The sequence below is a fragment of the Herpailurus yagouaroundi genome, unplaced genomic scaffold (assembly GCF_014898765.1).
Source record: "Herpailurus yagouaroundi ecotype Mexico unplaced genomic scaffold, PumYag 419, whole genome shotgun sequence".
In the NCBI taxonomy this organism is placed as follows: Eukaryota; Metazoa; Chordata; class Mammalia; order Carnivora; family Felidae; genus Herpailurus; species Herpailurus yagouaroundi.
In genome coordinates, this window is record NW_024412636.1 from 672194 (window position 1) to 696799 (window position 24606).

Here is a 24606-nt window from a genome sequence, read left to right on the forward strand (position 1 = left end):
GGGGGGGCCCGGGGGCGTCAGCAGCCCGAGCCCGAGCCCAAGCCCGAGCCCGAGCACCGCCGGCCCTTCTGCCCTCTCCGCTACCGCGCGCCGTGACCTTGGCTGAGGCCTCGCCACGCCAGCCTCAGTTTACCCCCTTGGAAAGGTGTATGTGTGTGTGTGGGGGGGGGGCGGGGGCGGTGGGGAGGGTGGGTGCCGCCCCGGCCGCCGACGTCACCCGAGCGGGGACAAGGTGAGGGCGCTCGGGTTGGTGGGGCCGCTGCAGCCTCTGGCTGGGGGAGCCGGGTACACAAGGTCCAGGCGCGTTGGAGCGCGCACTGTGGCCCCAGCATTTCCCTCACTCCCGGAGACCCTCACATAAACACCTAGTAACCGCGACCTCAGGCCAAGTCCCTCGGCCCCTCCCCCGGAGAAATGCAGCCCCAGCAGGCAGGCAATGCCCAGCACCCCCCCCCCCCCAGCCTTCCCGGTTCACAGATGAGAAAACCAAGGCTCAGAGAGGGGCAGCCACTGGTCCGGAGTTGCACAGCGGGAGCGGGATGCTCACACCCACCCTGGCACCACGTCCCTCTGAGTCCCTTCCAGGACACAACGCCCCTCGCAGTCTGGGGGGAGGGTCTCTGCCTGCCGGCTGCGCGGCTTACCCAACAGCAAACGTTGACTCAGCACCAGCTGAATGCTGGGGATGGGCCTCAGTGGTGTGGCAACTCTCCTAGAGGATGGGGTGGCACAGTTTGAGAGAGGGACCCGATACCTGGGGAAGAAGTGGCCTAAAGAGGAGAGGCTGGGCCTAAAAGGGGCAGGGTGGGGGCCGAAGCTCCAGGAGGAGGGTGCTTAAGGATAAACCAAGGATGGGAATGCGCATTGTCCGGTGTGTATGTATGGGAGAGAAGGCGGGTTCTGAGAGCCTTGAACACCAGGCCAAATAAAGAGCATCTTCCGTTCGTTCCTAGGCGGCGGGGAGCCCCCGACCAGTTTGCAGCCAGGACCTCAGCTGTTTGGGCTGTGAGTTAGGAAACGCCCCCTGGTGGCCAGAAGGGGCGAGACAGGAGGCCAGAGGGACGCGTCTGCAGTGGTCCAGCCGTGGGGAAGCAGCCTTAGTGATGTAATGAGTCAGGAGACTGGAGTCTTTGCGGGCCCTGCCACCCACGGGCTGCATGACCTTGGGCAAGGCACTTCCCCTCTCTGGGCTTCTGGGAGGGAAGGAGCCTGATTTTCAGCTTTGCTATCTCATGACCCTGGATATGGGGACCAGGTTGGAGTAGGCAGCAGATGGAGGAAGGAACCGACAGATCAGAGGCGAGAGGTAGACATTTTGTTCAGCACTTTATGGGACTTAGTTCATTTACTTGCGGTAGAACTACTATCCCAATTTCATAGACAAGGACACTATAGCTCAGAGAGGGTAATTCACCTTTCCAGGCTCACACAACTGCTAAGTGTCTGAGCTGGGATTTGAACACAGACTTATGAAAAAAGGGCACCTGACCACCTCAGTCTCTTGCCTTGCAGCGTTTACTGAGTGTCTAAGGCATTCCTGGAGTATACAGGCACTAGTGACAGGTGAATAAAGGAGCAGTCCAGCTCCTGGTGGCTCTTCCTCACCTCGTGGCACCTTATTGATGCTCACGGCAAACTGGACAGTGGCCACCGGGAGTAGACTTTTGGGGCAGAGCATGTGTCCCCATCCCGAGCCTCCTGTTACATTCTTCTGTACGTTGGAGGTTTTGTTTTTAAGAACTATGAATGAACTTTATAATTTCCAAAACGTTTTTAAAAAGAGCATCTAAAGGAAGAAAAGATGCTTGTGGTTTTAATAACTGATGACGTTCTTCTAGAGAAGACACATCCTCTTGTTATCAGTGCCAGGAGTGTGTTCTTTGGTTAATTGGAAAGCAGGTGAGGGAAGTGAGAACAGCAAGGGTTCTAGAAACTATGCAGCCTGGGCGAGTCCTCTCACCTTTCTGAGCCTCATGTGGACTCATCTATAAAATGAAACGAATGATAAAAATCCCCACCCTGCCTCGCTTCAAAGGCTGCTGTGCAGATCAACCATGATACTGTGTGAAAAGGTTGTGCAAAGTGCACTGTATAAATATTTTTATTTCCAGAAACCACGAAGGAAAATAGTAATAAATTTACCTATGTGAGAATTAAAACTTCTGAACAGAATAAAAAAACCCCACAAAGTTAAAAAGGACACACGGCAAACTTAAAAAAAAAAAATTATCTGCAGCACAGATGCCAGAAGTAAATTGAAGAAAATGAGATGAATGTTCATTTTCCTGACCCAGAATGAGCTCTTTCACGTCGATAGGAAGAGATGAATAACCGATTAGAAAAGAAGAGCAAAGGATATGAACAAGCAATTCATGGAAAGATATTCAATGCCGCTGGTAATTAAATGCATATTAAAGAAATACGAATCAAAATAGAGCATGCGAGTCACTTTTTTTTTTTTTTAACCTACCAAGTTGGCAAAAACGAACAAGTTTGGTGATACTTTTGCTGTTGAAAGTGGGGGGAAATGCACACACTCACAAACACTGTTGGGTGAGGGGCAAGGTAGTCCATTTTTCTGAAGGGCGATCTGGCAAAGCTAGAGAGCATGCTAATATAAAAATATAAGGATGGTCAACAGTCTTCCGTGTAAGGTAAGCAAAGAGGAGAACCTCTGATGTCCAACAGGAGGGGACGAAGAGGCTGCATGAAGACACCAAAGCCAAGACTTTGCCCTGGGGTGGACAAATCTTCAAGGTGCAATTCTCGTGAAAAATGCAAGAGACAGAAGACTGTGTATGTTATGACCCCTTTTGCATACATTTTTTTAAAGGTTATACATATATGTGTATTGGGAGTTCCTAATTTTTCTCCCAAGAGGTTACACGCACACCAAAACAAACAGTGGTGACCGCCCTATGGGAGAATGGTGGGGGGGCGGGGTGCTGGTGTGGAATGGGTATATGAGGAGTCTGAGGGCTCATTGATTTTTAAAAAGTCACTAGGGGTTATCTGGACACAGACACAGCCTCATGAGCCAATAAAATCTTCTTTACATGCATTAGATTCGCTTAGATTTTAACAGTAGATAACTAGGGGTGCCTGGGTAGCTCAGTGGGCTAAGGTCCGTGAGTTCGAGCCCCGTGTTGGGCTCTGTACTGACAGCTCAGAGGCTGGAGGCTGCTTCAGAGTCTGTGTCTCCCTCTGTCTCTCTGCCCCTCCCCTTCTTGCACTCTGTCTCTCTCTCTCAAAAATAAATAAACATTAAAAACTTTTTTTAAAGTAGATAACGGGGGTGCCTGGGTGGCTCAGTCGGTTAAGTGGCCGACTTCGGCTCAGATCTCGCGGTCTGTGGGTTCGAGCCCCGCGTCGGGCTCTGTGCTGACAGCTCAGAGCCTGGAGCCTGTTTCAGATTCTGTGTCTACCTCTCTCTGATCCTCCCCCGTTCATGCTCTCTCTCTGTCTCAAAAATAAATAAACGTTAAAAAAAATTAAAAAAAAGTAGATAACTAAGTTAGATAACTTAGATTAAAAAGAGTAACTGTTCTTAAAGTGACTAAAAATCACCATTATTATTATTATTACCTAACATGCACCTTGAGGGCCTCGTTCAACAGATTATCATTAGGATACATCCATGATAGAAGCCTATGCAGCTATTTTTTTTTTAAAAAGTGTCTTCTATACATGGATGGATTAAGGATCAACCTCTAAGATCATTTTGGTAAGTGGGAAAAGCAAAGTGTGGTACAGGGTATGGTGTGTTACTTTTTTTTTTTTTTCAACGTTTATTTTTGGGACAGAGAGAGACAGAGCATGAATGGGGGAGGGGCAGAGAGGGAGGGAGACACAGAATCGGAAACAGGCTCCAGGCTCTGAGCCATCAGCCCAGAGCCCGACGCGGGGCTCGAACTCACGAACCGCGAGATCGTGACCTGGCTGAAGTCGGACGCTTAACCGACTGCGCCACCCAGGCGCCCCTGGTGTGTTACTTTTTATGTAAAAAAGGCAGGGGTCTTGTACACATGCAGGTACGTGCATATGTTACCCCTGACACGGGTGTTTAAGAAGCTGGAACAGAGGCACCCTGAGAAAGGTCATGGAGAGTTGGGGCTGGAGTGGGCAGGGGACTGACTGGCTTTTCACGGAAATGTTGTTTAAAATTTGTTTGCTCTGTATGCGTGTACTACTGGGTTTTGAAAAGTAGGTTGACAAAAACAATCATTTCTGAAACTGGGCGGGGAGTTTCTAGGGCCCGCTCTGACACAAGCTGGGGACAACTCCCTCTGTGACCTCGGTGTAGGATTGTGTCCCTCTGAGCATCAAGGTCCCCTCTATCTAGTGGACAGGTGGAGCGAGATAAGAGTTCCAAGGCTCCTTACAGTTCTGATGCCATGCCAGCCCCAGAACCTTCTCACCAGAAGAGCTAACCAGCTATGGAAAGGCTGCTGTGGAGGTACAGGGTTTGCCACCCTTGGACCTGTGGGAGCAGAGGCCAATAGTCGTTTGCCCTGGGGACAGAGGCTTACATGACTTCTAAGACACCTCCTGACATGCCAATGTGCTATTCCTTTTTTCTTCTTCCACTCACAGCGCCCTGCCCGGAAACTCTTGGTTCATATTTCCTCTCCAGGTTACCCCTAGCAACGTCCCATCTGTCTGGGTTGGAGGTCAGCTCTGGGAGCAGGGACAGATGACACAGCACTGAGCACCCATGTGGGGTTGAGATGTCAGTGGGGCAAAGCCTTATGCTGGGAAACTGAAACTCTTGCCCCATCCAGAGATCAGCCTTGGCCTCAGTCCTATTCCTTCCCACCTCCACAGACAGCTCTCCATCCCCACTGACCCTCTGGTTCACGCCCAGTCATCACCCAGAATGTTCTGTGGCTTCCCATTGCCCACAAAGCCAAGTTGACACTCTTCAGCTGGACATTCAAAGTTTGCACTTTCTGGCCTCCATTTACCCTCATAGCCTTTCCCTTCATCCATTATGTCCCTTACTTAAAGCAATTTTCAATAATACAGATTTCATCACATCCCTCTCTTGCTTAAGACCCTTCTAGGGTTCCCAGTGACCTGTAGGACTCAGGTCTAAGTGTCACCAGCTAGACCCCCAAGACCTGACATTGACTGCCCACCTGCTTGTACTCACTAACCTTTGACATCTCTCCTGAAGCTCTTCTTTGCAGTTCACCTCTTTAAAAAAATTTTTTTTAATGTTTATTTATTTTTGATAAGAGACAGAGCACAAGTGGGGGAGGGGCAGAGAGAGAAGGAGGCACAAAATCCGAAGCAGACTCCAGGCTCTGAGCTGTCAGCACAGAGACCAATGCGGGGCTCGAACTCACAAACTGTGAGATCATGACCTGAGCCAAAGTCGGACGCTTAACTGACTGAGCCACCCAGGCATCCCTGCAGCTCACCTCTTAATTCAGGCAAAAGAAACCCGAAATCACCCCTCGGGTGATGGCGACTGCTGTGATAAGACCTCCCACTGGCCCAGATGACCCAGACCTTTTGAGCTAACCCCCCAGCTCAAGCTCTCACAGATGGACTGAGGAGTGACTTCTGGAATGATGTACCATTACCTTTACCTCATTATAATACTAAGTCTCCGCCCAAGGAGGAGCCCCAGCCTCATTTACATAACATGCAATGTGTGTATAGGCATTTTCTTTAAGGGGCACACACCGCCTTACGCTCCCCTCTACATAGGATGACAAGGCTTCCCTACCTAACTATTCATCCTAACCCTAAACTAAAGGAACCCATTCACCCTCTCTCAGGGAGTCATAGATTTGGAAACCATTCCCCATGATTTTACTTGCTGCAAATAAAAGTTTTCTTTGTGTGACAGCTCAACCTGGTACAGTTTCTAACTCACCAAAGAGCGAACTCACTTTGGTGTGGTTACATAAACTTCTCAGGTTAGCATCAGAACTCATTTCTGCCTTTTTTGCCTAGTTCCATCTTCAGTGGCTTCCCCCAAAGTCAAGCTATACTTACTGCCTTTGGAGTACATGGTGCTATTTCACGAGATGAAATATTGGCACATACTCTTCCTTTGGTTCCTCAATATATAAAGAGTTCTTACTAATAAGCAAGAGAAAACCATGAACCACTCAAAATAAAAATAACTGATTGGTTTACCTCAGTAGTCCAGAGAAAAAGTCATCCAGATGATCGGGAACATGCTTTTGTTAAAATGAGAGAAGGTTGTCATTTTCATGAAAATGACATTTAAAAGACTGTATCATGGTCAAATGATTTTTCACAAAGGTGTCGAGAGAACTTACTGGAGAGAATACTTTCTTCAAAAATAGCACTGGGACAATGTCTACATGCAAAAGGATGTATTTGGACCCTTCCCATAATATACAAAAATTAACTCAAAATGATCAATGATCTAAATGTAAGAGTTACAACCATAGGGGCACCTGGCTGGCTCAGCCGGTTAAGCGTCCGACTGTTGATTCCGTTCAGGTCATGATCTCATGGTTCGTGGGTTTGAGCCCCACATTGGGCTCTGCATTGACAGTGAGATTCTTTCTCTCCCTCTCTCTGCCCCTCCCCTGCTCTTTCTCTCTCTCTCTCAAAAAACAAACTAAAAAAAATTAAAAAAAAAAACCATATAACTCTTAGAAGAAAACATAAGAGTAAATCATTGTCACCTTAGGTGGGGCAGTAGTTTCCTAGATATAAAATGATTTCTTAGATATAAAAATATCTTAGATTTTTTTCTTAGATATAATGATTTCTTAGATATCAAACACATAAGCAATAAAAAAAATGATAAATTGGACTTTATCAAAATTAAAACTTTTTACATTTCAAAAGACACGATCAAGAAAGCAAAAAATTTAAGCCACTGACTAGGAGAACATGTTTACAAGTCATATAACCAAAACACAAAACAAAACAAAACACCCCACAAAGATTTGTATTTAGAACATGAAAAGAACTCTGTGACTTAATAATAAGAACACAATACAATTTTAAAATGGGCAAAAAGTCTGATAGGGTCTTTCACCAGAGGAGGTACATGAATGGCCAAGAAGCACATGAAAAGATGCTGAACATCAGTAGCCATCAGAGAAATGCAAATCAAAACCACAATGAGATAGCCCATCTCCCTCTCTCTCTCTGCCCTTCCCCCATTCACACTCTGTCTCTCTCGCTCTCAAAAATAAATCAACATTAAAAAAAAAAAAAGTTAAGCATAGAGTTACCATCTGACCCCTCAATTCTATTCCCAGACATCTACCCAAGAGAAATGAAAACATATGCCCATGTAAGAACTTATATATATATATATATTCATAGCAGTATTATTCATAACAACCCTAAAGTGGAAGCAACCCAAACGTCCATCAACTGGTCTATCCATACAGTGGAGTATTATTGCCATAAAAAGGAATGAAATACTGCCACGTTCTACAACATGGACGAACCTGGAAAACATTACACCAAGTGGAAGGAGCCAGACCCAAAAGGTCACATATTGGATGACTCCATTTATAATGAAATGCTCAGAAAGGCAAATCTATAGAGACAAAAAGCAGATTAGCGGTTGCCAGGGGCTGAAGGCGGGACAAGGCATTGACGGAAACTAGCGACGAGGCTTCTTTTCAGGGTGATGGAGATAATTTAAAATTAAAATCATGATGTGTATACAACTCTACCAATATCTCTCAACGATCATGAGATGGGACACTTGACACAAGGGAATTTTCTGGTATGTAAATGGCATCTTCATAAAGCTTTAAGAGAACACGTGACGACTCTGGGGCGTCCTGGGTCAGGGAAAAATGACATAAAGGGCATTATTGAGACAATTGGTAAAGGTGACTATAAACTGTATTGTATCAGTGCTACACTTCTTGACTTTGGCTATTGAACCATGTTTATGTAACCAAATGTTCTTGTTCTTAGGAAATAGACACTGAAGCATTATTCAGGAGTAAAAGTCATCATGTTGCATGTTTGCAATGACCTCGCGAATAGTTCTGGGGGGAAAATATTTGGTAAAACATTAGTAATAATGAATTGGGGTGAAGGGTACATGGGAGGACTTGTTTCGGATATTATTCTTGCAAGTCTCCCTGGTGATTGAAATTATTACAAACAACTCTTGCAACTCCTAAAGAATCCACAAAAAAAAAAAAAATTATTGTGCGGAACCTGAAAACTCCTGAGAATAAATCCACGGACCCCCAAAGGGAGAAAAAAACACTGATCTAGTTGTGATCGCAACTCCCATAGGGGGTGCCCCCTGCTCATCATATGTCTCTGAGACCTCCAAAAAGAAGACACAGTCAGAAGCCAGAGGGCATGGTTGGGACACATGCCTGTGTGCCCCTCAGCTTGCATGCATTCATTCATTCATTCACCCAACAAATATTTGAGTGTCTATTATGTGCAAGGGATCAGCTGGGAGCCACACACACACAAATGTCCCTCCTTTCATGGTGCTGATGTCCAGCCAGGAGCAGGGAAGGGTCCTGCAGCAGGAGGAAGGGGATGTGGAAACCCTTCGCCTGTGCCCAGGCCCCAGCCTAGAGGGCAGGGATTGGTGTCTGAATCACCTCTGTTCCCCTGGATTATAAGGAAGTCAAATTCCGTCCCTGCAGAAAAGAGGGTCACAGCTTTTGGACACTGGGGCACACATCCTAGAGGGACTGGGCAAAAATGTTGGGTCACCTCCGATGGGTAGAGCTCAGAACAGAACCAGGAGAACGGATAGTAAGGAGGGTGGCTACGGGCTGTGGGTATGGAGGGGTGTAGCAATGGAGGGCAGAGTGTCGAGGGAGAACCTCACTCCCCTCCCTCCACAAAAGCCAGCATGGGGCTAGCCCAAGTGCTGGCCACACAGAGACAGCATAAGGTGCCCCACCCCCCACTGCGATCCTGGAAGCTTCGGGGATTCCCAAGCTGGGAGCCCCTGAATTATTTTAGGGGATCTTCCATCCCATATGCACACCCAACGCTGCTGGTAGACCAAACAAATACTGTTTCACACATTAACATCTTTCAAACCAAAATAGAAGCTGTTGCAGTGAATAAAATTCATAGATTTCAAATTCATCTGAAATGGGTTCTCAGTGGCTTATTGTAATTTTTCAGCCATGGATACTCACCATGGGGGTGGGGAGGTTTCTCACAGGCATCCTGCTTTTACTAGAAAAGCCTGGAGAGTGCAAACAGAGCCTCCCCTTGCTTCATGGTGGGGAGGACAGTGTTGGAGCTAGGGGTTTGCTCCAAGAGGGCGTGGCCCTAGGGCTCCCCACTCAGCACATCTCAGGTCCTGGCTTCCCTGAGGGCAGGGCGGGTCAGACACAGGGGCTGGAGGGATGCCCAGCAGGGCTGGCCCGGCTCACATACTGGCCCCTTGCGTTATCAGTCCCTCAAGAGCAGCAACTGGGATAAGGCTGAGTCACTTCTGGGTCCCAAGCAGCCAGCACAAGGCCTGGGTAACTACAAAGGTGGGCAGGTAGGAGGGCAGCTGAATGAAGGGGGCTGAGTTGGGCTCAGGCCAGCTGACCCCTCGCTCTCCACTCGTTGGCTCGGTTGGACCACTGAGCGCTTGGAATGTGGCTAGTGCGGATGGGGAACTGAGTTTGAAAAAGATTTTATTTAACCTGTTAAAATTTAAATGGCCCCATAGGGCTAGTAGCTTCTGTATGGGGGCAGTGCAGCTCTACAGGCTTAATAGTAACACAGAATGGAGCCTCCAAAGGTGAGCAGTGATTTGGACCCCATGCACTCCCAGTGGGGATTTGTGGGTCCCTTTCTCACCACAATGGCTGGAATGCCTGGGCAAGCCTTGCTGCCTTCATCTGGTCTTGCTCAAGGACCACACACTTCAGTGGGCACAGAGCTCCCTGTAGGGCGGGTACACAAACTAGGGACTCTATATGACAGGTCTTCAAGGGTAATTTTACCAGGCTGCTTTGGGGCTTTGCATATGATGACTTCAGAACTTGCTTGCTCATCCCAACCTTTGTAAGATAAGAGCCCAGCAAAATCCTAATGATACACATGCTGTGATTACAAAATATGCCTATAGATTGCCCCCATCCTGGTTCCCAGGCCCCTCTGCAGTGGGATTTGTCCCCTCCTCTTCCCACCCAGAGGGGGTTTATTTCCTGTCCCCTTGGCCACATGATTTCTTTGTGCAGTCGAATGTGGCAGGAGTGATGGTTGTGCCGGTTCTGAGACTGTGCCTCAGGAGGCCATGCACCTCCACGTTCGTCTTCGTGGAACACTGCTCTTGGACCCCAGTGGATGGCAGATGGTTGTCCACTGGGGACCATGTGGAGGGGAACCGAGGGGACCCCTTGTACAGAAGCGGGCTGCCCACTGAGCAGGCAAGGGGCCATGTGGAGGGGACCTGCGGTGCCTCAGCACCAACCACAGACATGCGCGTGGGGCCATCTTGGATATTCCAGGCTAGGTCCTCTGAGTGCAGCGAATGAGTGAGTCCCATGAGACCAGCGGAACTGGTCTCAGATTTTCTAACCCACACAATCATGCAAAATAAGAAATCACTGTGGTAAGCCACTACATCTTGGGTGGTTTGAACACAGCCAAATGAAACAGGTACACCACACTCGTCAGTAGTGAGACTGCCTGGCAGTGTTAGCTCAGGGCCAGCCTAAGGCCCCAGGAGCAGAACCACACCCCGAAGCGTTTCCCGGGACCCTCGGCAGAGCAGTCTCTGAAGCTCCCAGGGGAACTTCTCTGCCCCACAGGGAGGCTGTCCTGGGGAGATGCCCTGAGGTTTGCACTGTGGGCTGGGCAGGCTCTGACTGGTTGCAGCCAGGACCCGATGAGCCCGGGTGTAGAGGGTTTCCGAATCAGCAGCACCCGGCTCCCGGCACATTTACATAGACACCTGCCCAAAGTCACTCTTGCCAGCCCCACCCTTCCCCAGAGCCAGCTTCTTGGTCCTCCCTGCGATCCAGCCAGCTCCCCACCTTGAGGGCAGCAGGCCCCCATAGACACTCCTCCAACTCCCAACTCCAGGGGAAGCCGGCAGGGGGCTGTCACAACAGACAGGGACCGCGTATCTTCACGCAGTGAGGATGTGGGGGGTGCAGGAGCCGTCAGCAAAGGACTTCACCTTCAGCAGACATATTGTCCGGAGGCACCAGATGGGGCCCTTCTCCCACACTGGCCCAGCAGCCATGTCCATCCTCCAGATGATGGAGCAGTGGGGGCACCAGCTGGGGACCAGCTGCCACCTGGGAGGAGGGCAGACACCAGAGTAGGAAGCCTGTGAACACCTCTCCACTTATCTGACCCACTACGCTGGTCAGCCCTCCAGTTCCCAAAGGAAAGCTCAATTCTGGGTTCCAACTCCGACGCGGCCACTTTCCAGCTAGCAAGAAATGTGAACAAGTTATCTGGCGTGCCTCCATTTCCCCGTCTGCCGAACAGGATAGGCATTCCGACTAGACGGGGTTGCCGGGAGAATTAAATGAGCACAGAGTAGGGCTCGACACACAGGCAGCGCTCAGACGGCGGGACGTCACTGTCATTACCGTTGCCACTGAGAAGCCTCCTCAGGCCACCATGGCCCCTTGCCTTGTTTGTGCCCCGGTGTCACCCAGCAGGGTGTGTCAGGGGGTGTCGTGACGCAGCCTCGAGGTGCTCATTGTGGCCTACTTATCTGGGGCATCTGTGCTTGCAGATGAAACGTGGCTTGTTATGTGCTTCCTGACTGTTTGAAGTCGAGCCCAGACGTCTCTGGCTGTTTCTGGGGCCCCACCTCTTACCCCATCACCCTTGGGCAGGCGCCCCACAGTGTGTTAACCTTGCCTTGGGACCCACCTTGACACCCCTGCCCAGCCAAGCTCACAGAATCCCCTGGCCTGTGGGAGAATGGTTTCTTATAGACCCTCCAGACCCTTATAGACTTTCTATGCTGTACCTCCTGGGAAGCCACCAGAGAGAGTGGTGACACACATTTCTATAGATTCATCCAGTCCTTTCCGGTGGGCCAGGAAGGTGCCAGTCCCTCCATGAGCACATCTGACCCAGAGCAGGGTGCAGGTCATGGAGTTCGTGGCTAGCTCTGGGTCCCAGCCCGGGTTTAGATCCCACCTCTGACATTAGTGAAGGAACGTGGCCAAGGGACTTAACTTCACTCTCAGTTTCTTCATCCACAAAGTGGGGCTGTTACAAGCGGTGCAGAAAAACAGACCCCCTTTGGGGTAGTGGGTAGTCGAGTCTCCACGTTAGCCGGAGGATTTCATTGTGCCACGGCCAGCGTCTGCCTTTGACGCCTAGGACCGAGCCAGCACCGACGGGACCCGCACTGGTGCAGGACGTTTTAGGGACAAACGTCTTCAGGGTTTCGGCACCAGGTTTACTTGTTTGGTTTTGGACAGAAGGGGCCTGTGTTTCCTACACATCCCAGAATCCAGCTACAAAGTCTTTCCATATCAGGTGTCAGTCGTGTCCAACAGACCCCCCCCCCCCGCCCCCCGTGCCGAAAAGCTCACTGTGACAATATAAGACACCAGAAGACAACAAAGGGCCCATCAGCACCCGCACACACAGATGCTCCACGAGCAACAGCTGACATTATTATTTGTGTTCCTGTGTCTCCAGAAGAGGCCAGAGCCCAGGGAGGGGCAACGGCCCGCCTCGGGCACACGCACTAGCAGTCCAAGCTGGGGTGGTGTCAGTACTTAAAGGTGAAATGTGGTTACTTGTGTGGTTCTTACAGGTTTCTGGAGTTTGGGGCTGAACCCAGAGGCCTCCCCCTGGGGTCCCCCTGCCACCTGCCACCCTCAGTCTGGGGCTCCGAGGCCAAGCAAGAGAGGTGGCTTGCGACCACCAGGCTCTGGACAGGTCCTCCCTCCCCTATCGTCCCCCCATCAGCCTTCACAGGTGGGCCCAGCTTCCAGCAAATGCTTAACAAATGAGGTGGACTCTCCCCCAACGGCGACCCTCAGGCTCTCACACCTGGGGGAAGCAAGGTCCGGCCCACCCGGACTCCCTCTCCTGGGAGGGGGTGCTAGAAGCCCCCAACCCCTCTCTCCTTTGAGCCTGAATTCCCTGCGGGCTGTGCCCCTGCTCCTCCCTCTGCCACCGGGCCCATCCCCCTTCTCTCCTCTACTCTGGTGCCCTCTGCAGAGAGGCTCTTGCCGACCACCCATAAAGTAGTCTCCACCAGGCCATTCCCCCCACATCAACCCATTTATTTTCCTCATTGCAAAGTCTGAAAGTATCCTGTGTAGTTGTTTGCAGCTCCAGGGGGAGGGGATCTTGGTCTGACTTTCTCATTGCTTTGAGCAGTGCCTGGCACACAGTAGGTGCTCAGCAGATATTAGCTGAATGATTCATGAATACAATAACTCACTTGGCCCACTCCCAGGGCAGGAAGAGGAGCCGTGGGGGGCAGGCGGATGCCCAGCTGCCCAGTGGGAAGGAGACATATGAGAAAAAGGGGTCATCCCATGGGCTGGCGTTGTTAGTCCTCTCCGTAACCTCTGAGGTGGTGATTAGCAAGCCATTTTCTAGATAAGGCAACTGAGGTCCAGAGAAGTTAAGTGACTTGCCCAAGGCCACGCAGCTTATACACAAGAAAGCTTTCTTTCCTAGGACCCATAGCCATTCATCCCTTCTATGAGTTCGCCACACAAAGGAAGAAAATGTAACAGCCAACATTAACTGACACCTGCCAGGCACTGGGCCAGGTGCTTTTCCGAGGTCCACTCTGGGAGGTAATTATAGGTCCATTTTGCAGATATAAAACTGAGGCCCAGAGCAGCTCTGTGACTTACCCTAGGCCACACAGCAAAGCAGCAGTCCATATACCCTACGGTGGGTACTCAGGCTACTGGGCTTCCTCACGTGGTGAGAACAAAGTTAAGGCGTGCGGTGCCCCAACTGCCTCAGTTTTCCCTTTGTGCGATGAGGGTGTGGGCAGAATGACTTCTGGCATGTATGATATCATCGGGGAGGCCCGACTCTTGCCTGGGGAGCCTTAGAGCTGAAAAGGGAACTGAGGAGTGGCTGTTTCCCCATCCTGCCCTGCCCCCCAAGCTGGCCCTGAGCCAGGTGGGTGGTTACTGACCTTTGACCACTTCCTCCGGAAATTCCCCAGGAAATGCCCCTGTGCCCATAGCCTGAGCATAAGTCCAGCCTCCAGGCCCAGGGGCCTCACACCTTGCATCCCCCTGCTAAGATTGCCCAAAATAGAAACCAGTAGGCAAAATAATTAGGATGCTTATGAATGTGTGTGCCCATATGTATGTATACACACACACACACACACACACACACACACACACGTGTGTGTATATACAAAGTGCGGCTGTGTGTATGTATGTGTATGTGTGTACATACAAATGTGTATATTGCTGATTAGATAAATTTATCTACATAAGAAAACAACAACGAGGGGTGCCTGGGTGGCTCAGGCGGTTAAGTATCCGACTTCAGCTCCGGTCATGATCTCGCAGCTCCCGAGTTGGAGCCCCGCATCGGGCTCTGTGCTGATGGCTCAGAGCCTGGAACCTGCTTCTGATTCTGTGTCTCCCTCTCTCTCTGCCCCTCCCTCACTCATGCTCTGTCTCTGTCTCTCTCTCTCTTGAGAATAAATAAAACATTAAAAAAAATTTAAAGAAAACAACAATGAAAGCTAGGCTGACAGTACAAACCGTACCTCTATCTCCTAGGGTCCCTTCCTCTCCCCTCTGCCTGTGCGGCACCAGCCTCCTGCCCCAGCCTTTGCCTCTGGTCTCTCCCTTGCCAGTCTGTCCTCCATTCAAGCTCCCAAGGTATCTTCTCCAAACTCAGATCTGAAAGCTCCAAAGGCAGTGAAACAGATGGTTAAGAATCCCAGCTTTGGGGTCCAGCAGATTTAGGGTCAGAGGCCATTTGCTGTGACCCTGGGCGAGTGACTTTATATCCCTAAGCCTCCGTTTTCTCATCTACAAAATAGGGATCATAAGAAACCCTGCCACATGGGGCTGACATGAAGGGATGACGCACATCAGGTCACCTAGCCCAGAGTGCAAACAGAAGACCTGGCAGGTCTTCTCAGGTCACAGTGGTGGATGCGGGATGTTTTTGCCTTCCCAGCCTCCACTCTCACTTCAGGTAAGGCACCCCGATATTCTCTGGGGAGTCTTCCCTCCTCCACTCTTAGTCCATCGAGTTTTTGTCAGCTGACTCCATCTCTAACTCTAGAATATTTCACCCCCTAACCAAAGCACCTGGTTCAGGGATCGGCATGTGACCCCAGCTAGACCACTGAGAGTCTGTTCTGGGAGCTCTGATGGAACTGTTTCTACACAGTGTTATTAGCTGCAAGACAGTTGTAAACCTGGGGCTGCTGGGGCAATCACAGGCAGAGAGGCTCCCTGAAGTGAAGTCAGGAGAGATGAAAACAGAGACACCAGCTTGAGCCCCTGAATCAAACTGTACCTGAAGCCCTCCCTGTTTCAGAAACAGAAGGCAATGAATTCAGCTTTTGGCTCGAGACCATCTGTTTTTGTTATCTGGTTGTTCATTTGTTTTTGTCACTTGTGACCAAAAGGGTGCTGGTTAATGCAACCTCCCTGCTTAAAAACTCCAGAGGCCTACTCTGGACTCTGGGCCCCGTCTGCCTCCTTTTTGGGCCCTCAACTCTGGTCTTCAACCTTCCTAGGTTCCACACCATCCAAGACTGATGGCTGTTCCCCAACACACCGTGGTAGACTCATCCTACAAATTCTCTCCCACTCTCCATTTGGCCAATTCTCATTCACGCTTCAGACCTGGCTCAGGTGACAACTCTCCCAGAGACCTTGTCCCAGTATCCTTCTACAGAACACTCTGAAATGTCAGTGGCATCTGCCTCTAGCCTCCTTCCGCTCTCTGTATATCACCCGGGTACAGTTCACTAGCGTTCTCTCTTCCCTGTTCAAAAAACTTTGTCTTACCAACTCCTTTAAGAAATGAAAACCTTGGATCAATTACGATTGGACAGGTTCCAAATTTGGGTTTAACTCACCGAGTACATTTCCTGAACCTCAAGCCTGACCAGCAGACACAAGGCTGAACCACCACGTGCTTGCTCTTGGGGGGGGGGGGTCTAGAGTCTGAAGCAAACAGCTTCGCATTTGACTCAAGTCTGTGGCTGCAAAAATGGCAATTTTTAAATTTTTTTTTTCAACGTTTTTTATTTATTTTTGGGACAGAGAGAGACAGAGCATGAATGGGGGAGGGGCAGAGAGAGAGGGAGACACAGAATCGGAAACAGGCTCCAGGCTCCGAGCCATCAGCCCAGAGCCCGACGCGGGGCTCGAACTCACGGACCGCGAGATCGTGACCTGGCTGAAGTCGGACGCTTAACCGATTGCGCCACCCAGGCGCCCCGGCAATTTTTAAAAAATGTCATAATCAAACCGAGAATGTTTCTTTTACTTGGGGATAATCATCCTGGACATTTATTGAGCTATTTCTATGTCATTGCGTATGGCACGCCCTCACTTTACAGATGAGGAGACTGAGGCTTACAGGGGTTATAGCAACCAAAGGGGGGGCTGGGATCTGGCCCTCTGTCTTCCTGCTCCCACCCCACGTTCCTCTCCCTGGCTTATCTCAGCTACAGGTGAACGCACTGTGAGGGGACAGCTGAGGGGTGGGCTAAAACTTTGCAGCTTAAAGCTCAGACTCAAGCTGGTTTCCCCTGGTCGCCCGTGAGCTGTGGCTCTCCACACCTACTTCAGCCTGGGGGTCTCAGGCTTCACAGCTCACACCTGGCCACGGGCTATGATGTGCCCCCTCTCCTGCAGACATCGGGTTTCAGATTTACTGTGCTCGCTTCCGGCAAACACCCTGCCTGTGTGATGGGAGTCTTAGTGGTTAGTCTGCTGGGAACGTGTTTCAACATGTAACTGTTTTGAACAAGGTGACTTCCCCATATGTCCCTACCATAGGTGGCATCCCAGTAGCCTCTTAATGGCAGATCAGAGGCCACCGAGCCTGGCCAGTTGCTAAGTGCAAAGCTCTAAGTTTGTGGGGGGAAATAGGTCTGATTGACTCCGATAGGCCGTCTGTTCTGGCACCTGCTTCCATCTCTGCACAGGGGGGACGAGAAACCTCCAGGGGCTGTCGTGTAGCCGGAACGAGGCAACATATGGAAAGTCACAGGCACACAGTAGGTGCTCAGTACGTGCTCATTCTTTCCCATCCTCATTGCCTTAAAGCCAGAGCCACCTTTCGCCCACATATAGGCCCAATTGGCCCCACCCCCGCCACCTGTGCTGACCTCTAAGCCCCACTGGGAACTCCACGGCCTGGCCAACCCCACCGTGTGCGGGTCCTGAAGCAGCCCGAACACCACACTGAACCCCAGGGCCCCTGCCCCCTCACTTCTTGTTCCCCAAGCCAACTCCTCCTCTGCTTTCAAAATCTCGTTCGGCTGTCATCTCTTCTAGGAAGACTTTGGGGAACCCATCCTGATGTGAAACTGACATTACTCCTCTGGTCTCCCATTGGCTCTGGAGCTCACACCCGGCTAGGCTCTGATCACCCTGCATGGTAACTTCCTCTTTTCTTGTCCCATATCCCCCAGGGCACTATCAACATCCTCAAGACAGAGACCATGTGTTGCTGGTTGCAGCCTGGCCCCTGAAGCTGGCCTGTTGCTGGATTGGGGAGAATTCCCTGCACGCCAAGCACAGAGCTGGGGACCCCACACAGAGCAGCCCTGCTTCAATATGGAGCCAGCAGGGAGGAAGGCAGAGGTGAGAGCTGAGACATCCAAACCCATTACATAAAGTGAACCCCTGGATCCAGCCGTTCCTGAAGCGAGCCACACCCTAGGCTTTTCAGTTCCATGAACCAATGAAGCCCTTTTAGGCTTAAGCCTGTTTGATTTGGCTTTTCTGTTACCTGCAACAACAAGGGTCCTCAGTGACAGACTGAGGCTAACCTGACACACCCCAGGTCAAATAGCTAAGAGAGTAGCAGGGTTGAGACTCACACCAAGGTCAAGGCTCTCAACCTACTTTGGCAGCCTGACAAGTGCCTGGATGCTCTCTGTAAGCTGGGTACAGCTTGGACACCCCACTCTGCCTGGCCGGACTCCTCTTTCCTTTCCCCCAGAAGTCACACTCATATAGCTTTCTGGGCACTGGTTTGCTCATCCCTCAAGTGGGGCTCACAACCCCTCCCTCACAGACTCAGGGAGAAGGCCCAGGGGTGCTTCACACTGGCCCGTAAGGGACCTGCTCTCAACCGTCTGCCTACAGGTGCTGTGCTCAGCAGGCCCCAGCTTGGGGGGCTGCGTGGAGCTGCACCCATACCCTGCCCACGCCTGGTCAGTCCTCCCATTTAAGGCCAGACTGTTTTGGCTGTCTGATGATGGGGGTGGGGGCCCTGCTCAGTCTCTGCTCACTCCGAGCCCAGGGGAGTGGGCTTCAGACAGGCAGGCCCCGGGGGGATGGGAGGGCCCCAGTTGGCTTCTTGGACCCTGTGTCCCACACGGGTCCAGTCCCCAAGGAAAAGGCCTAAGGAAAACCCTCATGCCTCCAAGGATACAGGCTCATCAAGGTACGACGGGGGCGAGGGGCCAGGAGGAGAGGGCCCACCAACCTGAGTTTACTTGGTGCCATGAAACAATCTTTCACGCTCCAACAGCTGGAGGCTCAGGCGAGGCCTGTGACTTGCCCAGACTCACACGGGCAGGCCTGCAGAGCTGGGACCCAAACCAGGGACCCTAACACCTTACACGGCAGCAGCTGACTTGGAGGGTCAGAAGTCCGATGTGACCGTTAGGTGTGAAAGACCTTAAGCAAAGCTGAGCTGAAGAGGGTCATGTCATAAGTGGGACTTGGTCTGGGGACTTCCAGAAGTGTCAGGGGAAGGAGCATCTCTGGAAGCCCCACGTCTCTCCTCAAAGCCCGGACTCCCCCTAGGCACACAGCAAAGCTCGGCCCTGCTCACCATGTCTCTGCTTAGAGCCCCAGGCGTCCGCCGCCCTCTCCACCCACTGCCTGGTCTCTATTTTTTTTTTTTAAGTTTGTTTATATTTATTTTGGGAGAGAGACAGAGAGAGAGAGCTCGAGCAGGGGAGGGGCAGAGAGAGAGAGAGAGAGAGAGAGAGAGAATCCCAAGCAGGCTCTGCGCTGTCAGCACAGAGCCTGATGTGGGGCTCGGGCCCACGAAGCCAGGACATCGTGACCTGAGCCGAAATCAAGAGTCGGACACTTAATCCACTGAGCCCCCCAGACACCCCCCTCAAGGCTCCTGACTTGCTGTGGCCATTCACAGGGAAAGAAAGTTGCTTGCCTGAGATCCTCAGTGGCCCAGAAGAGGTGGCTGCCACAGAGCCCGGCAGTCCTGGCCCCTGGTGACATTCTATCTGCCCTTCCCTCAGGACTGGAAGAGGCCTTCCCCCAGGAGAGGTGCTGGCCCCTGCCTGGCTGGGCTCCCCAGTTTGCACCCCGGAGGCCAACAGGGGCAGGTAGCTGCTGGAGACGGCTGAACTGGAGGCCGGAGCCCTGGGCCCTGAGCTGCCAAACCACCTGGGGTCCCCCCACGGCCCTCTGGCTCACTGGGGTCATAGAGAGCTCTGCCGATGCATCAGAGGAAGGCTTTGTTGACCTGGGATCAGAGAGCTGCCCTGGGGGTTCTCACTTCTGCAGCCAAGCCTACCTTGAGCCTAGCCCCAGCTCTTGGAGGCCAACCGGGGCAGACAGCTCCCTGCTTAGCACTGGAGTCCAACCCCACTACAGGTGGAAAAACCGAGGCCCAGTGATGGGACAGTCATGGGATCATTCACCCCTGCCCCTGTACCCCAGACAGAGACTGTATGATGCACTGAGGGGCATAGAGTCACTCTGGGTTCAAGCCCCGGCTCCCCAACTTACACCTGCTGCGGGACATCATACAGATGTCCTAACATCTCTGTGCCTAAGTTTCCACATCACCCAAACGTGATAGTCATTCTCCTTTCCAGGGTTGTAGCGAGGTTAGATGGGGAAGCAGAGCTCAGTGGGGAATCTCCCTGTGGGGCAGGTGGCCCCAGGGCTCCCCATCTTGCCACAGGGGATTTCCCGAGGGACAGCACCAAAGAGGCTCACTGAATCTTTCTCATTCAGTGTGTCCAGAGCTGTCCATCCACATGGGGGCTGTCCCCAAGGTTCCTCCTGGTCCCAGGGAATCTACAGATCCTCAAGATTTCTCTCTGGCTCATTTTGGAAAGAAGCTTCTCCTCCCTCTGCCCCGTGCCCTCTTTTGCTCAAAGTGTATGCCTTGTGGGGTGAGGGGGTAGCAGTGGGGGAAGGAAACTGCACCAACTACCTTCCAGGAGCCCTCAGCAACCGTGCAACCTCTGTGGGCCTCAGTATACTCAGCTGTAAAATGGGTGTGGCTCCTCCTCAGGGTGGTTATGAGTGCCTAGGCCTAGGACCAACCAGCCTGGGTGGGCTGAGGAGCCCTAGACCTTCTGCCCTCCCCAGGACCTGGGGCTGGTCTAATGCCCAGGGGAGTGAGAGAACCTCCCTCTTGCAGCTGAAGCTGCCCTTCGAGGCAGCTCTGGGGAAACACCTGGGGCTCCCTGGGCCCAGGGTGGGCCTTTGTGCCATCCAGGCAGTGAGAAGAGGTCACAGAAAACGGTTCTAAGAAACATCACAAACCCTGATGAGAGCCCCAGGGACCCTCTGCCCTGGCCATCAGCAGCCCCCCCCACCCCCCGGTTTCTCAGGTGGCTGAGTCCCTCTCCCTCCCCCAAGCTAGATGGTTGGTACTCACAGTGTCACAGGGGAGAGGGTGGAGGTCTTCCTGGAGCCCCGGCACCCTGCCTGCCTCCACGGCCCCTGGGGACGAGCTCTGGGCCCTCCCCACTGCAGAGCCTGACGTCTGACTTCCTCCCTGCTCAGCCGGCATGAAGGAAACCACGCCCTGGGGAGAGGGTGCTGGGCACCCTGGGGCCCCCGCCCACCTCTGACTGGGCCCCAGACACTGCCCAGTGGTCTCTTCAAGGTCTGGCCAGTCCACACGCCTTCAGCAGGGAGGCCCCAGAAGCTCTGGCCAATAAATAATACAGCTCCCTCCCTGGCCAGTCTCGTGTGGCCGATCGTGTTTCAGGGCCACTTGGGTTTCTGGCGAGGCTGCTTTGTTGGGAGTGCCTGTCCCGCCTGGGTCTCTGGCCACGGGGGCGCTAACATTCTCACTGAGGACCGGCCTGAGCGAGCAGGACAAAGGTGTGTGACAGGTGGCCCTGGAGAGACGCTGCCCTACTTATTCTGAAAGCAGCTCCGGCCACCTGGGACTGGGGTGGCAGGGGCGGGATGTTCAACCTCATCTCCTTATGTCCTCCTGGGACTCAGCGCCCCACTCCCACACTGTGGTGCCCCCTGGAGAGCCCTATCACCACTGGCCCTCTGCCTGGCCCACCCACCCCCACCCTTGGAGGCCCGGTCCAGGCCCCTCCTCCAGGAAGCCTCCTCACCCCCCATCAGGGAGTAATCTGTTCCCATCTGAATTCCCACTGCCATTGTCTGCCAGTCTGTCTCCTTTGGGTATCAATCATCGTCTCTCTTCTAGACAGCAGCCGCTGCCTCCTCATTGGTGTCCCGTCCTCCAAGCCCCCACCCCGCCCTCTCCACGGTCTCATTTCCTTACAGCAGCTCCAGTGATGGTTGGAAAACAGAAAGAACACCATGTCGTCCTGCTTTAAACCCTGCCCTGTCTCTCCCCCACCCCAGTGAACTCTCAAGTCCTCAAAGGGATCTGGCACTGACAGACTTGGGGACTGCACATCCCTTCCCTCCTGGGCCTCCTCCGTGCCCTTCAAATACACCGGGCATGCTCCCGTCTCAGGGCCTTTGCACCTGCTGTTCCCTCTGCCTGGAATGCTCTTCCCCAGGTCTTCAGAAGCTTCCTCCTTCCTGCCCCTCTCGACTCCATGCCACCCCCGCAGACAGGTCTTTTCAACTTCTTTCTTTTCATTGAGATACAATTCATATTCTATAAAATCCACCCACTTAAAGTATACAATGGTTTCAGGATATTCGGAGCCTGACACATCACCGCAACCTAAGATTAGAACATTTTCATCATCCCCCAAGAGAACCCCTGTCTGCATTAAGCAGTCCTTGTCCCCTACCCACCCAGCCAGCCTGCGCCCCACCCCCCGCCCCTGGCAATCACCGCTCTACTTCCTGTCCCTGTGGGCTTGTCTACTGTGGACGTCCACACACTCAGTGGTCTTTTGTGGCTCCGGCTTCTCTCTTAGCATAACGTTTCCAAGGGCTGCTCTGTGCTGTGACACAGGGCACCACTTAATTTCTCTTCGCGGCTGCATGGCACTCCGTCGTGTGGACAGACCCCATTTCATTTGTCTGCTCATCAGCCAGTGCGCAGCTGGGACAGGCCTTTCCTCACCACCCAGGTCACGTGCCCTCTCTGCTCCCCTCACTCGAAAAGCCTTCCCGGTTTTATCCTTTTCCTTTAATCCCTGGCCGAAGGCACCTTCATCCTTTTGCTCTGTTTACTGTTTCTGTCTGCCCCCCTCAACCCCCGCCCCGAATGTTCGGCTCCATGAGGCCTGGGCTGCCACCTTACTCCTTGCCATATTCCCAGGGCTCTGGCACGGGCCTGATGCAGAGCAGGGGCCCAGCAAATATTTACTCGCTGGCCGAATGAAGCCTTTTTCCAGCGAGATGCCCAATCTCCCTGCCCGGCTCAGAGGACATGTGCGGCCCTCACCAAGTGACCCAGCATGGGGATCAGTAACTCGGGGCTCTGGAGCCCCAGGTTCCTCCTCTGTCCAGTGGGATAGTGGCCTTCACGGGTAGACCTTAGCTGGCTGGATGGGAGGCTGTACATGAGCGTCCGACACAGTGCCAGGGACAGAGTAGGTGTTCAACCCCACACAAAGACTGGAAGTGGGGGATGGGGAGGGGCGGGGGCGGGGGGAGGACAGGGCTGAGGCAATAAGTCCCATGTATGAAAGGGTAAAGCAGCTGCCAGAAGGATCCATGTGTGCTTAGGGAGGTGGCAGTCCTGCCCAGGAGCTCCTGCCCCGTCCCATACTCAGCCCCGGACTCTGCTCAGGGAGGGACAGGGATCGTCTGGGCCTGTCCAGAAGGGGAAGGAGGTGGGGAGGGGACTGGAGACCCCATCCGCAGCCTCAGGGAATCCTGGCCACTGCAGGCTCTCCCGGGACGGCAAAGCGGATGGGTTGGGGGCCCTGAGAGCAGGGCCGTGCCCTCCCGGTGTGTGTGGGTGTGTGTGGGGGGGGTGCATCATTGGAAGAGGGGTGTCAGCTCCAAGTGGGAAAGTATTTCCTTGTATCAGAGCTGCCCAGGCATGGTCCAGGCTGGGAGGCGGTGAGCTCGGTGTCCCAGGAGGTGTGTGCACACAGGGCCTCCCGCGGAGGGGCATCAGATGGCTAATTGTCAGGGAAGCGCCCTGGAAGCTTCCAGAGACCCGCTGCCAGCTGCTCCCAGGCCCTCCTCCTCAGACACACCACAGTGGGGGAGGGGTGGGGGCGGGGCTTGCTCAGCAGAGCCCCCTGCCCGCCCCCCACCCCCACCGGCACCCCAAGCGGGCTGCCTCTGCCCACCAGGCAGCTCAAATGTCCCATGGGCCCTCAAGGCACAAAACGATCTCTCGTTCCCAAAATAACACCAGATGCAAAAGTGATTTTCCAGCCTGGCCCCGGAGGCTGAGGATTACCAATACCACAGACTAAGGCTTCCGACAGACAGGGCCCTGGAGGTGGGTGCTCAGAGACAGGGCCACCACGCGGCACCGACCCTTCCCCGGCAGGCCTACAGGCCCGACTCCTTTCATCCCAGAACAGCCCTAAAAGTCACTTACACAACAGAAAGCGACCGTGCCGGGTTTCGAACCCAGGCAGGCCTGACTGCCAAGCCCGTGTCCTCCCTACTCCATCACTCCGCCTCTTCAACACTGAGGCTGAGAGGGAAGAAGGGAGCGGGCATCACAGGGAGACGCTCCGCCGGGCGATGGGCCAACAGAACCCATCTGTGAGTTTCCCAAGGAGCACCTAGCTGGCACCGTTCTCCTCTCATTACCCGCTGCCCAAGGAAACGGGCCCAGAGGGGGTCTAGCAACTCGCCCCAAAATGTACCTCATACAACCTACCGTTGCGCTCTGGGCCCCGGCGTGCCGGGCTCCTAGGTGTGGTGTCCTCTCTCGGAGGCCTGGGGCTGAAGTCCCAGAGACCCCATCCCCAGCTTCTGGGCTGCAGTCGCTGAACCCCTGGGCAAGGGGCCAGGGCTGGCCGGCCAGCAGCCCGCTCCCCGCACGCACCTCTTGCTTTTCCAGATGTGAGCGGGTCCGGGCCAGGGGCGACAGACCCAGGCGGAGGGGAATCTGAAGACGCAAGTGGAAAACTATGTGCTGTCCGATCGCAACCCTCCAATTTGTCACTGTGGCTGCCGCCAGCCCCGCCTCAGGCCGCAGACCTGCTGACTCAGGTCTTCCCTGGCAGCTGAGGGGGCTGGGATCCCGCTGAGGGCCTGCTCTGTCCGTCTGTCTGTTTGTCTGACTCGGGGAGCAGCCTCCACCCTCTCGGGGGCCTCCTAACAAAATGGGGTGGGGGGGGTCCGGAGAGCAGAGCAAGTCTCC

General features: G+C 53.1%; 1 protein-coding gene across 3 annotated transcripts in view; it reads right to left on the reverse strand.

Moving 5' to 3' along the window:
* The window catches only part of IQSEC1 (IQ motif and Sec7 domain ArfGEF 1), a 171937-nt gene that overhangs the window by 98150 nt on the left and 49181 nt on the right, over positions 1 to 24606 (reverse strand). Inside the window, exon 1 of one of the 3 annotated variants that reach the window (XM_040463737.1) lies at positions 20758 to 20829. The exons of the other annotated variants lie outside the window; for them this stretch is intronic. The gene's annotated coding sequence lies outside the window, so the exon portion shown is untranslated. Of the gene's footprint in view, positions 1 to 20757; positions 20830 to 24606 lie in introns of those variants that run through there. 3 annotated transcript variants of the gene reach the window in all.